This window comes from Dasypus novemcinctus, chromosome 16 (assembly GCF_030445035.2).
Source record: "Dasypus novemcinctus isolate mDasNov1 chromosome 16, mDasNov1.1.hap2, whole genome shotgun sequence".
In the NCBI taxonomy this organism is placed as follows: domain Eukaryota; kingdom Metazoa; phylum Chordata; class Mammalia; order Cingulata; family Dasypodidae; genus Dasypus; species Dasypus novemcinctus.
Window position 1 is genome coordinate 41,777,031 of NC_080688.1, and position 12,843 is coordinate 41,789,873.

Genomic DNA, 12,843 nt, shown 5'->3' on the forward strand with positions numbered 1-12,843 from the left:
CAGGGAGGAGGCTGGCAGGCCCTGCACCAGCCTATCCAGGTCACTGCAGGTACATTTGGCTGCACAGACTGAAAACTGGAAGTCTACTGGGGCAACTGCAGTCATCTTGGACCTGCACTGCATAGATTTCTGCACACACCTGCAGCTCCATCCCTGTTCCAGGCAGGGAAGAAGGGGGCATGAAGCTTCATCAGTCTCTCTGGGCAACAATAGTCTAGGTCTGCACAACTTGGATTATTCCACACAGCTGTGACTCTGTCCCTACCCCTGGCAAAGGAGAAAGTTGAGAGATGCTTCATTGGTCCCTGGCACAATGAGGGAACCTTGAACCTCCACAGCTTATAGCACCAATTATATCCTTGGCTCCTACTGCATATCCAGCAAGGCAGAAAGGACAGAAAGCCCTAAACTAAAGAGAAAAATTGCACCCAGAATACTCTAGTAAGCCAGATGTCAAGACACCAACAAAAAATTACAATCCACACCAAGAAACAGGAAGCTATGGCCCAGTTAAAGGAACAAGATAAGCCTCCAGATGACATAAAGGACTTGAGACAACTAATCATAGATGTTCAAACAAATCTCCTTAATAAATTCAATGAGATGACTAAAGAGATTAAGGATATTAAGAAGACACTGGGGAAGCAGATTTGGCTCAACTGATAGAGCATCTGCCTACCATATGGGAGACTGAGGGTTTAAATCCAGTACCTCCTGATCTGTGTGGTGAGCTGGCTCATGCATAGTGCTGATGTGCGCAAGGAGTGCCATGCAACGCAGGGGTGTCCCCTGCATAGGGGAGCCCCATGTACAAGGAGTGCACCCCTTCAAGGAGAGCTTCCCTGCATGATAAAAGTGCAACCTGCCCAGGAGTGGCACCACATACATGGAGAGCTGACATAGCAAGATGATGCAACAAAAAGAGACACAGATTCCTGGTGCTGCTGACAAGAATGCAAGTGGACACAGAAGAACACACAGCAAATGGACACAGAGAGCAGACAATAGGGGCCAGGGGGAGGGAAGGGGGGAGAAATAAATAAAAAATAAAAATAAAAAAAAGAAGACACAGCATGAGTACAAAGAAGAATTTGAAAGCATACATATAAAAATAGCAGATCTTATGGGAATGAAAGTTGCAATGAATGAAATTTAAAAAAACATTGGAATCATATAATAGCAGATTTGAGGAGGCAGAAGAAAGGATTGGTAAGCTTGAGGAAATGGCCTCCGAAAGTGAACATACAAAAGAACAGATAAGAAAAGAATGGAAAAAATTGAGCAAGGTCTCAGGGAAATAAATGACATCAAAAGGCATACAACCTGTCATGGGTGTCCCAGAAGGAGAAGAGAAGGGAAAAGGGGGAGAAGGAATATTTGAAGAAATAATAGTAGAAAATTTCCCAACTCTATTGAAGGACATAGATATTCATGTCCAAGAAGCACAATGTACTCTCATCCAAAAAAATCTGAACAGACCAACTCCAAGACACATACTCATCAGAATGTAAAATGTCAAAAACAAAGAGAGAATTCTGAGAACAGCAAGAGAAAAGCAATGCATAACATATCAGGGATACCCAATAAGATTAAGTACTGATTTCTCAGCAGAAACTACAGAGGCAAGAAGACAGTGGTCTGATATATTTAAGATACTACAAGAGAAAAACTTCCAGCTAAGAATCTTATATCCAGCAAGACTGTCTTCAAAAAATAGGGCAAGATTAGAATATTCACAGATAAACAGGAACAGAATTTCTAAGCAAGAGACCAGATTTTCAGGAAATACTAAAAGGTGTGCTAGAGCCTGAAAAGAAAAGACAGGAGAGAGAGACCTGGAAGAGAGTCCAGAAATGAAGATTATATTAATAAAAATTACTAAAAGTGCCAAAAGAGTGGTGAAAATAAAATATGACAGATAAAATTCAAATAGGAATAAATTTAACCAACTATGTAAAGCACTTGTATTCAGAAAACTGCAACTCAGTTAAAAGAAATTTAAAAAGTCCTAAATAATTGGAAGAACATTCCATGTTCATGGATTGGAAGACTAAATGTCATTAAGATGTCAATTCTACTCAAATTGATATACAGATTCAATGCAGTCCTGGTAAAAATTCCACCAGCATTTTTTAAAAAAATTGAAAAACATGATCATCAAATTTATTTGGAAGAATAAAGGGTCCTAAATAGTCAGAAACATCATAAAAGGAAACGTGAACCCTCATCTCTAGACTTTAAATCATATTACTGGGAAGCAGACTTGGCCCAATGGATAGGGCGTCTGCCTACCACATGGGAGGTCCACAGTTCAAACACCCGGCCTCCTTGACCCATGTGGAGCTGGCCCACGCACAGTGCTGATGCGCTCAAGGAGTGCCCTGCCACACAGGGGTGTCCCCCATGTAGGGGAGCCCCATGCACAAGGAGTGCGCCCCATAAGGAGAGCCACTCAACACGAAAGAAAGTGCAGCCTGCCCAAGAATGGCACTGCACACATGGAGAACTGACACGACAAGATGACGCAACAAAAAGAAACACAGATTCCCGGTGCCGCTGATAAGGATAGAAGCGGTCACAAAAGAACACACAGCGACACAGAAAGCAGACAACTGGGGGTGGGGGTGGGGTGAGGATATAAATAAATAAATAAACAAATACATAAAACATATTAAAAATCATATTACCTATCTACAGTGGTAAAAACAGCATGGTACTGGCATAAAGACAGACACATAGACCAATGGAACCAAATTGATGGTTCACAAATAGACCCTCACATTTATGGTCAAGTGATTTTTGACTAGCTTGTCAAATCCACACAGCTTGGGCAGAACAGTCTATTCAACAAATAGTGCTGAAGGTATTGGATAGCCATAGCTGAAAGAAGGAAAGAGGACCCTTACTTCACACCTTATCCAAAAATTAACTCAAAATGGATCAAAAACATAAAAATAAAAGCAAGAACCATAAAACTTCTAGAAGAAATTGTAGGAAAATATTTTCAAGACCTGGTGGTAGGTGGTGGATTCTTAAAGGACATAAGATGATGACTGTGATGGACTACTGACATTTAATGTATGTAGAAGTTTTAATTGGCTTTACTGTAAAAGTGTGGAAATGTATAGAGTGGATGGTAACACATAGTGAGTAACAGCTAGTTTATACATGGGGATGTTTCTGAAAATGATAGTCTAGGTATGTAAATGCCAATTGACAGAATGCTAGAGAATAATCTAGGAATTTAATAGCATAGTAAACCAAGAGGTGGATGAGAATTGTGGTTGATGGTACAGATGCAAGAGTGTCCTTTGTGAGCTAGAGCAAATGTACATCACTTCTGCAGGGTGTTGAGAATATGGAGAAACATGGGAAAAATAGAACTGGAGTGACCTACAGACTGTGGTTAGCAGTAATAATATAATATTCTTGCATCTATGTGAAAGATGTACTGTGTTGATACTGAGGCAGTATGGAAAATGTGAGCCAAATGTACGCTATGGACATGGTAACAATCAGATGATATTACTTTTTTTTCTGTCTATTTTTTTAAATGTTATATTAAAAAAATATAAGATGTTCCCACATACCCCCCTCCCCTCACCCCACTCCTCATAAATCAACAACCTCTTTCATCATCATGGGATATTTGTTGCATTTGGTGAATACATTTTGGAGCACTGCTGCACCACATGGATAATGGTTTACATTGTACTTTACATTTTCCCCCAGTCCAATCAGTGGGCCATGGCACGACATACATTGTCCAGCATTTGTCCCTGCAGTACCACCCAGGACAACTCCAAGTCCTGAAAATGCCCCCACATCATATCTCTTCTTCCCTCTCCCTACCCTCAGCAGCTACCATGCCCATTTTCTCTACATCAATGCTACAACTTCATCCATTACTAATCACAATAGTTCCATAGTAGAATATCAGTAAGTCCACTCTAATCCATAATCTATTCCTCCATTTTGTGGACCCTGGGATGGTTATATCCACTCCACCTCTATATCAAGAGGGAGCTTAGACTCCACATGGATGATGGATGCAATTCTCCTACTTGCAGTTGTAGGCACTCTTGGCTCCTTGGTGTGGTGGTTGACCTTTCTTCACCTCCCTTTTCACTGGCCGGGGTAAGTCCAATAAACCAGAGGGTAGGAGATGCAAGTCTGCTGAGGCTCAGGGCCTGGCTGTCACATGGACAGTCCAGAGATTCAGGTCTCCTGAGTATACACTAATCCCAGCATCAACCACAGGGCCAGCAAAAGTGACAGAAGAGGCATGTGTAGAAAGGTTACATCTGACTCCAACTCCATCTCACTCAGGAACACAAACTCTAAAGAGGGCCAACTGACATGGCACTGAACTCCAGAGCCATCTGCCATGACCATAGAACCTGTGGGTCTCTGTAGCCCTCAAGAGAACCAGTACCTGGGATTGTATATACTTTGGCTGTCTCTGAGACCCTGCTGAGGTGTGCATAAGTGTGATCCCTCTGATGACCTCCCAACGCTTTTTTGGAGACTCATAGCCATATAAACTCATTTGTCCTTTCCATTTCCCGCTTTTATCCAAAGTCAAAAAGCAGTTTTTAACACCTGATATTACATGAAGGCCGAGATATTCTGCTGCTCTGAGTTGACCCTTTTATTCAAGGTCTTTTTCTAGCTACATCATCAGCTAGTGCTTGATAGTGATCCCTCAGCACCAGGAAGGATCATCCCCAGGAGTCATGTCCCATGCTGGGGGGAAGGTAATGCATTTACATGCTGAATTTGGATTAGAGAGTGGCCACATTTGAGCAACATGGAGACTCTCAGGAGGTAACTCTTAGGCACCCTGCAGCTCTAGGCCTAGTTCATATTTCAGGCACAAAGGCTTATAAGCATAGTCATCAGTATCAAGAGCTCATTGTTAGACCATCCTTCTTTATTGGTCTTTGCCATTGCAACTGGGAGATTGTTGCTGTTCCATTGGGGAATGTGATAGAGCTCCCCTGGCTAGGAACTCAGCAGTCCCTCAGTTGTCGTTTTTAACTGTAACCACTATGAAAATATCCAAACATTTTTATGTCCCCTGTATGCATGCCCTGGAGAACTCCCTCCCAACCGTGTGCCTTCCATCAATAACATCCCACACCAGTGTTCCTCCCCTGCCATAGTCGAACCTCTCTGTGGTCCAAAACTTATTAAAAAATGAAGCCTAATACATTGCTAGGTTGCATTAATAGTGAAGTAGAATATAGTGATGGGTTTAAAGGTTAGATATAGAATACATACTAATTTAGAAAAATTAAATAAAATAAAAATAAATTGGGGTATCAAAAAATGAAAAAATGAAAAAGCTTTGTCTTTGACTTTTGCCTTTCATCACTGCAATAAATGTTGCCCTGTATGTACAGTGGCAAGGCAATTTCTTTCATTTCTTCCTCAGTGTCTACATCCTTTTTTTTTTTCCTAATTATTAGTTTTGTCTTCACAAAAGTTTTAGATCACAGTAATTCACATATATAATAGGGTACTCCCACATATCCAACATTAAACACTTTGTCCCTTCCCCAGCAATGATATTTTTATATGTTCATATTATATTTGCTGCCGTTGCTATACATATATTGAAAGATAGCTTTCAACCAAGGTTCCATTTTGGTTTACATTATGGTTCATATTTTAGACTATACAATTTTCTAAATTTTTAGTTATCTTATATTTTACATTATGGTTTACAATTTAGCCTATAGACTTTTATACATTTTTGGTGTAAATCAGCATGTCCTCTATCCATCATTGCATGATCTGTGGATTGCCCATTGCCCCATAGTTACCCTGATTCCATCTATTCAATACATCTCTCCCCCTCCCCACAGCGCCCACAGTGTCAATCAATCTTCATTACTTGAAGGACCATATTGACAGATACTTGCAACAATGTTGAGGGCTTGACATACTCAACTACCCTAACACATTGGGAGTCACCAATTCTCTCGAGAGACACAATTTTCTCTGTTTGAGGACATCAGTCCTCCCCAGGATGTGGGTATACCTTCACCCTCATTGTATGGGTCGCCACCCAATGATATAACCCACTATGACAGAATGAGCACTCACACACTCCCTAGAAGCCTGCCCTGTGTCAGATGCCCCCCCTTAAGAATCTTAAACAGGTAAACTTCCTTATTATATTTTCTAATGAGTTTTCTCAACATTATAATGTCTACCACATACCTGATAATCTTCTATGTCCAAATGTTCCCCCACCCTCCCCCCAATTTCTTGGGCCACCTGACCCATCCTTCCATCCCTAGCCCCCCTCAAGCCCTCAAAGCTCCACCCAAAGGTATCCCTATATCCCCATTTTATCCCTTCCCTCTACAAATACTTACCTCCTGCTTATCATAGATTTCACCCATGTAGGTGTCAGCTCACAACCTTCCTCTCCCTGCAACTTCCTTGAAGCCTATCATCCGGTCTCTAGCTCTCTGAGACAGCTTGATTTATTTATTTCATATCAGAGACGTCATGTGGTATTTGTCCTTCAATACCCGGCTTGCTTCGCTCAATATAAGGCTCTCAAGATCCATCCATGTTATCACATGTGTTTGTAATATAGTCCTTCTTATAGCTCAGTAGTATTCCATTGCATGTATATACCAATTTTATTTATCCATTCATCTGTTGATGGGCACCTGGGTTGATTCCAACTTTTGGCAATAGTGAATAATGCTGCTGTGAACATTGGTGTGCATGTATCAGTTTGTGTCCTTGTTTTCAGTTCTACGGGGTATATACCCAGAAGTGGAATTGCTGGATTAGATGGCAAATCTATAGCTAGTTTTTTGAGAAATTGCCAACTGTCCTCCAAAATGGCTGGATCCTTCTGCATTCCCACCAGCAGTGGATGAGTGTTCTCATTCCTCCACATCCTCTCCAGCGCTTGGAGTCTTCTGTTTTTTCGATAGTTGCCAGTCTCATGGGAGTAAGATGGTATCTCATTGTAGTTTTGATTTGCATTTCCGTAACAGCTAGTGATTTGGAGCATTTTTTCATTTGCTTTTTACACACTTCTTTGGAGAAGTGTCTGTTTAAGTCTCTTGCCCATTTTTTAAATGGGTTGTTTTCCAGATGATATTATTTTATCTGTAGCAAATGTTCCACTACAGTGTGGTATGTTGATGGAGGGGTGTTGTTTCTGAACATGAGCATGATTGTTTTATAAGTTTACAACTTCTGTCATAAAAAATATATTTAAAAAATAACAATAGGGTGTGTTGGGGGGAAAATACACCAAATGTAAGATAAGGACTATGATTAGTAGTAAGATTTTGACAATATTTTTTCATAATTTGTAACAAACATCTCATGACAATGCAAGATGTTGGTGGAGGGTTGATGTATGGATCCCCTGTATGTTGTTTTAGATGTTTGCTTTATAAGTTCACAACTCTTACTATGCACTTAATTGTTCATGTATGTTTATATATAAATGATATAAAGAAAATAATAATAGGGTTGGTTGGAGGGAAAATACTTTGGATGGTAGTAATATTTTGACAAAGCCCTCTAATCATTAGTTTAAAAAGGTTTAACAACAATACAAATTATTGGCATTAGGGTAAGTTATGAGAATCCTGTCTGATGTTATATATGTTGGTTTTGTAAATTCACAACTATTATTATACACTGATTGCTTATGTAGGTTTATGTATGAGTGATATACTTCAATAAATTAATTTTTAAAAAGGCACAGAAGTCAAACAGAATCCTGCTGTCCAAATGTGGGGCAATTTAAGAATCAAAATAAATAATAATAATAATAGGTCATAACCCATTGACCAAGAATAGAATGCATGGATTAATACTGATACATAAATAAGAGTTCTTCCAGTAGAATGTCAGATGAATGCAGAAGAAATAGGGGTTTTGAAAATTACCATTTTGCAATCGTGCTAGTAATAATTGATTGAGCCAAGTGTCATTAATGGATGCTGTATTAGCCAAAGGGGTGCTGATGCAAAATACCAGAAATTAGTTGGTTTTTATAAAGGGTATTTATTTGGAGTAGGAGCTTACAGATACCAGGCCATAAAGCATAAGTTACTTCCCTCACCAAAGTCTATTTTCACGTGTTGGAGCAAGATGGCTGCCGACGTCTGCGAGGGTTCAGGTTTCCTGGGTTCCTCCCTTCCAGGGTCTTGCTTCTCTCTGGGTTCAGGGTTTCTCTCTTCCCAGGGCTTGCTTTTTCCTGGGCTCAGGTTTCCTCTCTTCCTGGGGCTTGCTTCTCTTTCTTCTGTGAACTTACTTCCCAGGGCTCCAGCTTCAGACTTCAGCATCAAACTCCAACATCAAAAACCCTCAACTCTGTGCTTTGCCATGTCTTTTATCTGTGAGTCCCCACACCCTAATGATGTGGCCCAGTCAAAACCCTAATCATAACATAATCATGCCCAGCTAAAGACCAGATTACAAACATATCCAAAATCTATTTTTGGAATTCATAACTATATCAAACTGCCACAGATGCTAAAAGTAATAGGTCAAAGGTTGATGAACAGAATATTTACATAGTTGCAAAGTATCTCCCACACATTACTTACTAATTGCAAAGAGAAAAAGTAGTAACTGTACAGTGAGAAACTTGGCAGACAGCATCTTAAATGGGTGATAAAATGTAATACCAACAATAATAAGACAAATCTACACTATGTGGCTCCCAATGTGATATAGAGGATACAACATCAGTTATGTAGTATTACTGCCAAAATGCATAATCTGAAGCTAATCTTGAGGAAACATCAGACAGACCAAAACTGATGATATTCTACAAAATAAATGGCTTGTTCTCTTAAAAAATGCCAATATCATGAAAAATAAAGGTTGAGGAACTTCCAGATAAAAGGAGACTAAAGAGATAAAGCAACATATGCAATGTATGATTCTGGATTTTATCTTGAACTAGAAAAAAGTTGGTACAAAAGACATTATGGAACAACTGGCTAAAATTTATTAAGATCTTTTGATTAAATAATTTGCATCAATGATATATTTCCTAATATTAATTTATTGTTATGTAAATAAACATTCTTGGTTTTAGGAAATGTATATTGATATATTTGGGCTAAAGGGGAGGGGAATTTCTGCAACTTAGTTTCAGGTGATTCAGGAAAAAAATTTAATACATACATGTACACCTATACACACATAGAACAAATCGTAAAATAAACGAATCAAAATGGTAACAATTGGTGAATCTAGATGAAGGGTATATGGGGAGTTGTAAGTACTAAAGCTTGTAACTCTTTTCTAAGGTTGAAATTTTAAAAATACAAAAAATGAAAAATGTAGATAAATTCATACTACTCCTCTTCCGTAAATCCTTCAATTGCTTTAATTTACACATAGCATGACTTTTAAGACCTGGAAGGATCAGGCCCCTGCCTACCTCTCCAACCTCATTTCAGGCCTCTAGCTCACTCTGCACCAGTCTCGCAGGTATACTTTTAATTCTTGGAACACTTCCTTAGTTCCTCATCTAAATTAGATTCCATCCATTACCCTCCTTCAAAGCACGTGGTTTGGTTCTTTCACAGCACTTATCACAATTGTAATTATACATGCAAACAATTATGCTTTCTTGTTAACCAATATTATGCAAAAATGATAATTATAAGGACTTTTTTAGGAATATGGAATAGTTCAAGTGACCCAACTTAAATGTTTACGCATGGAAGATTATTTATGTGAAGTTAACTACTGAATTATATACAAAAGCATAGGTACAGTTCACATAAGAGCAAGCATATAATGGACAGGAATTAGAAAGTAATATTAAAAAATGAGAAGTCAGCTAAAATTATCGGGATATAAATAGATAAAATTAGAAATTGTTTTCTTTCTAGATTTCTTTCATTAAGAAAGTAAATTGAATCTTTGTCAAGAATGATCATTTAAAGGGAAACGGACTTGGCCCAGTGGTTAGGGCGTCCATCTACCACATGGGAGGTCCACGGTTCAAACCCTGGGCCTCTTTGACCCATGTGCAACTGGCCCATGCGCAGTGCTGATGCGCACAAGGAGTGCCCTGCCACGCAGGGGTGTCCCCGGGTAGGGGAGCCCCACGCGCAAGGAGTGCACCCTGTAAGGAGAGCCACCCAGCGTGAAAGAAAGTGCAGCCTGCCCAGGAATGGCGCCGCCCACACTTCCCGTGCCGCTGACCAACAGAAGCGGACAAAGAAACAAGACACAGCAAATAGACACAGAGAACAGACAACCGGGGGAGGAGGGAATTAAATAAATAAATAAATCTTAAAAAAAAAAAGAATGATCATTTAAAAATGTTAACACTTAAAAGAATGTTTTTTTTTAACAGTTCAACAAGAAAATGACAAAACAAAGTCAGTTAAGAAATAGGCAAAGGACTTGAAAAGATATTTCTCCAAAGTAGATACACAGATAGCCAATGATGCTCACCATAATCAGCCACTAGGGAAATGCAAACCAAAATCTCAGTAAGCCTATCACCTCACACCCCCTAGAATGTCTATTATTAAAAACAAACCAAAACAAAACAAAACCTGAACAAAATATTAAAACAGAAAATAACCAGTGCTGGCAAGGATGCAGAAAAATAGGAACCTTGGTACTTTGTCGGTGGGAATGTATAATGGTGGAGCCACTGTGAAAAACAGCTTGGCAGTTCCACAAAAAGTTAAACAGAAAAATACCATTTGATCTGGCAATCTCACTGTGATGGTTAGGCTATTGTGTCAACTCAGCCAGGTAATTGTGTCCAGTTGTTTGGTCAAGCAAGCACTGGGCTAACTAATACAAGGGAATTTATGCACTTTAGTCACCATTGACTTTACTGCAGTGGTAAATCATAGATAGCTGGTTATAATTATATCAGTCAGTGAGATTGCCATCAGCAATGAGTGAAGCTTAACCCAGTCAGCTGAATCCCTTAAAAGGGGAAGTGATTCCAGCGTTGAGTGAGAATTTCCTAGCTTATCTTTGGACAGGCTACTTCTCCCAGAACTTGTCAAGAACCTTCATTGGACTTTCTTTGCAGCCCCAGGTTGCAGCCTGGCTGTGGAACCTGGACTTGTGCATCCCCACGGCTGTGTGAGAGACTCTTATAGAATTGCATACTATTGACAGATATCTCTTATTGATTCTGTTTCTCTAGAGAACCTTGTCTAATACAGCTTGGTACCGGAAATGGTCTGGAAGGACAGAGTCTTAAACATGGGGTGTCTGAGGTGGTTCCAGGAGTTTTGCAATTATCTCTCTACCCTAATGGGACTCAAGGGTACTGATGACTCCCTTTCCAATAATGAAGAGGCTGCTAACAGTCCATTGCACAAGTTGACAATTGAGATACAAAATAGCATCACTGAATCCCCCTACTTCCACACTTATAAGAAGCAAGGATCTGGGTGAGAGTGTTTTCAACACCATAACAGCATGTTGTGGAGTTGAACGGTATAATGATATTGGCTGGCTCCTCCTAGATACTCTGGATACTGTTACAAAAGAAAGAGATGAGTTAAAGCCTTCAAATTTGAAACTTAAACATTGAATGGATGTGAAAGTTTCTATGTGAGCTCTGAAAGAAAATTTTGTCTCCTGTAGCCACAGGCTTGAAGTATCTGAGAACTAAACCCAGACTCTCATTGTATGAGTGGCAGAGTTACAAAGGAAACTAAAATCTCAACCCAGCAGGGTTTCTGCACTTAAGGTAGAGGCATTGATTGGAAAAGAGTGGAATCCAGAGAATTGGGATGGAGACATATGGGATGATGATGATATTGATGGAGACATTGGAACCATGAATTCTGCTAGGACTTTACCAGATAAGCCTGCCATGGCCTGCCCTCTCCAGACCAAACATTGTCAACCTTGTATCATTCAGCCTCCAGCCTGCTCCAAGGAGTCTGAAACAACTTCCAGCCCTGAGGCACGTACCAGCCAAACTCCAGCATGTACTGCACAGTGTCCAGTCTGCCCTGAGGAAATTGCCTTCCAACCCCTGCCTGAAGAGATTAATCCTGTTTCACCAGAAGAAAATGCAAGGGAATACCCTGAAGTCAGTAGCTTGCAAGACATTTCTAATCTTTCTCCTTACCCACCCCCATCACTTCTCTTGTCTTTGAGAACTATTACTAGACTAAAATCACAACAGGCTCCCAAAGGTGAAATACAAAATGTGACCCTTGAGGAAGTAAGGTATACTCAGAAAGAACTGCATGAGTTTTCCAACTTATATAGACAGAAATCAGGGGAATGTGTGTGGGAATTGATCCTAAGGGTATGGGATAATGGTGGAAGGCATATAAAGTTGGATCAGGCTGAATTTATTGATATAGGCCCACTAAGCAGAAATTCTGGGTTCAGCATGGTAGTTCTAGGGGTTAGGAAGGGCTCTAACAGTTTGTTTGGGTGGCTAATTAAAACATGGGCCAAAACATGGCCTAGTGTGTCTAAGGTTGAGATACCTGATTTGCCCTGGTACACAGTAAAAGAGGGAATTCAAAGACTTAGGAAGATTGGAATGCTAGAATGGATTTACCATTTGAGAGCTGCCCACCCATGCCAGGAATGTCCAGAGGACACACCTTTAACCAGGACTGTGGGGAATAAATTTGTAAGACTAACTTCATCTTCCTTGAAGAGCTCTGTGGTTGCTCTTCTCTGTAGTCCAGATATTACTTTAGGGAGGGCTGTGATGGAATTAGAATTCTTAAACATTATAGGGATGATTGGATGTTGGTCTGGTAAAAGTCAGGTATTGGCAGTTAATTGCCAAAGTCAAGGTGGGCCTGGCTACTGCAATGAAATTCAGAT